Genomic DNA, 2816 nt, shown 5'->3' with positions numbered 1-2816 from the left:
CCTCAATTCTCAGAAATATATATATAAAAATAATAATTAACCCAACAACAAAGGCACTCAATATAATTTCACTTCTTTTAGAATTAAAAAAAAAAACAAAATCAAAAATAATTTTTAAATTTAACAATCCAACTAAAAAAAATGCTGCTGTCAGTTGCAGCTGATCATAAATATTTCACATTTTGTGGTCTTTATATTTACATAAAACTAATTTTTTTTGTTTTTGTTTTAAATATATTATAATAGTTCATATATGATTTTAAAATGAAGTTAATTTTATTTGTAGAGATCAGAATTTTCAAGGCAGCAATATAGAAATTCATGATCAATACATATAAGTTAATTAAATTAACTTCTATAACCTAAACATAACTTTTAGTAGAATATCGGAGAAATAACTTCCCTCTTCGGCTCTGATGGTCTCTTCGATAATTAATGAATTCCTCCAACAAGTTGATAAATCATTATATAGTTTAACATTTCTACAAACACAATGTTTATATTTCGAGCAATGTCAGAAATGCCTAAAGTGCCTCGATGGTCTCGGCGTTTGAGTTGAAGCCATGACGACGGCAAACCATGCTGCTACGTCGACATCGAGTGTTTCGTATTTCTTAATAAATGGAGTTTCCTGCAATAAATTAAATTTTAAATAAAAATCTAAAAATAAAACTTAACTAAAATTATTGTAAAACTTTGTGAATTAGTTTTTGATATTTGTCTATATGGATCATGACACAATGTTCATTCAAGTATTGTCTGCAGTTCTGTAAGATAATAATATTGGAGAATGGAAGATTTTTATTTCAGAATCTTGGGAGTATTGATATAATCTGGTGCAAAAATGTGGCTGGTTTAGAAAAAGCTTGTTAAAAAGACCTGGCAACATGACTTCTTGTCTCTTGTACAAAGTAATTGCACTGTCAGGTGAAATCTTGTAAGAAATTTCAATTTTCCCAGATTGAAAATAACATTATATAACAAAAATAATTATATAATAAACTCCTGTAAATGTTCATCAGATGGAGAATTATTTTTAAAAAAATTGAAGACAAAACTGCCTAAAAAGTTCCTTTTTCAGAAATTTTTGTAATTTTAATTGGATGTGTTTTGTGTTTTTAATTAAAAGGACTCTTTGTAATTTTCTGGCGACAAGCAGCCTACAAAGAAAGGTCAGTCGTCAAGAATGTGTTAGTCTTGGAACACAAAAAATAATAAATGGTGATCCTTTTTACGCAGTTTTGCCTTCAATTTTATTATATATAATAAACACTTTAATTAATACTGTATGTGTACAGTATCCCATATAGCAGATGTGGCCAAATTTTGTCAAAATAGAAGCCATACATCACCTCACAGAAATATGCAAAAGTCACATTGTCTCTTGGAATGGTTACATGTATCTATAATAAATACTAAGTATACAATAGACTAAGTATAAGTCAAATTTTAGTTGTTTATCTGCTTTATTTTTATAAACGAAAAAAGAAAGATTAAGAAGTGATTAAGAGTTTGATAGAAACATCTGATTTTAAATTTATTTGCTTTTCAAGTTTTGCAAGTAAAAATTAATTTAAAATGAATGAATCTGTATCTGTAAAAATAAAACAGAAAAACATCTAAAATTTGATCTCACTCATAAAAACTATGACCATTATGCTATCAATACATTATCACAAAGAAGATCAACCTCAAAAAATTTCACAAAGCAGTTTTAAATTTAAACTTGATAAATTATGAAAATATTGGAACGATTTCCTTCACAGTGAACATTACATAATAATTTGCAAATTGAGTATAATGTGCATTACATTATAGAAATCTGCAAATTTAATAGCTTCGTAACACTGAAGATGGAATTTTGTATTATAAATTTTATTAATTAGTACTTATAATACAAATATACAACTACAAAAGAATTCATTAAAAAATATATTTAACTAATATGAAAGAAAAAAACAAATTCATACCAGTAATTTTCTGTATTTAGGTCTTTTCCTATAATCTTTTGTTAAACTAGAAAGTAAATTGAACAAATTAGCAACATGGTTTTCAGTTAATATTATTATTATTTGCATATATTAAAATTTTAATTTATAAGATTAAACTAAATAAAGTCATGTTATTTACTATTTATAAATATAATAAATTATTAAATAGTAATTAAATCATAGAATTAAGATATATAAGTCATTTTAATCTATATATGCAAAATATAAAATAAAAAACTAACTCTTGTTTCCAGTAAAATCAACATAATAGGTAACTTTGTAGAATAGGTGTAGAAGTAGGCTGTTATTCTGTATCTTGATAAATTTATGATTAATAGTAAATATCTTAAACCAATTTACTTTTCTTACTTAACATAATTTAATTAGACCATATACAAAGTGATAGAGAATTATTTAAAATGTTCATTTAAAACATTCTTCAGGTGAATTCAAGTGAGAAAAACAAGAACTATTTTCAGTCCACATATTAAATAAATTAAAATCACTGCACAAAATGCTTAAATTTAGAAAAATTACTATAAGAACAAATAATATAAAAAAATTAAATTAAATTCGAAAGATACAAAATCCAAGAGTTGAGGAGCATATATACTGTATATATATTTATATATATATACAAATAATTGTAAGGTAGAGAGTAAGTGTAAAATCAAGATGTTCACATACTTTTACCATTATTAAATTAAAAAATAATACATAAATAAGATACCCTTTTCTGTAAGATCAAACCTGAACAAAAAATTGGATGATGAAAAATATTACATTTTTCTACTGTAGGCCAGTAAGCTGTTATGTTATTAAAAA

At 24.6% G+C, this 2816-nt stretch overlaps 1 long non-coding RNA gene across 1 annotated transcript; it reads right to left on the bottom strand.

Annotated features, from left to right (window-relative positions):
- Window positions 1-257: 257 nt before the first annotated feature.
- On the bottom strand, window positions 258-2569 carry LOC111617367. The gene is made up of 2 exons (XR_002755403.1): window positions 1971-2569; window positions 258-631 (listed from the first exon to the last, which is right to left on the bottom strand). It is a non-coding gene; the product is annotated as an uncharacterized LOC111617367 (long non-coding RNA).
- Window positions 2570-2816: the final 247 nt, after the last annotated feature.

This window comes from Centruroides sculpturatus, unplaced genomic scaffold, assembly GCF_000671375.1.
Source record: "Centruroides sculpturatus isolate CEXI.00-Female unplaced genomic scaffold, Cexi_2.0 scaffold5752, whole genome shotgun sequence".
NCBI lineage: Eukaryota > Metazoa > Arthropoda > Arachnida > Scorpiones > Buthidae > Centruroides > Centruroides sculpturatus.
Note: the sequence above shows the minus strand (reverse complement) of the source record. Positions and strands in the feature narration are given on the sequence as shown.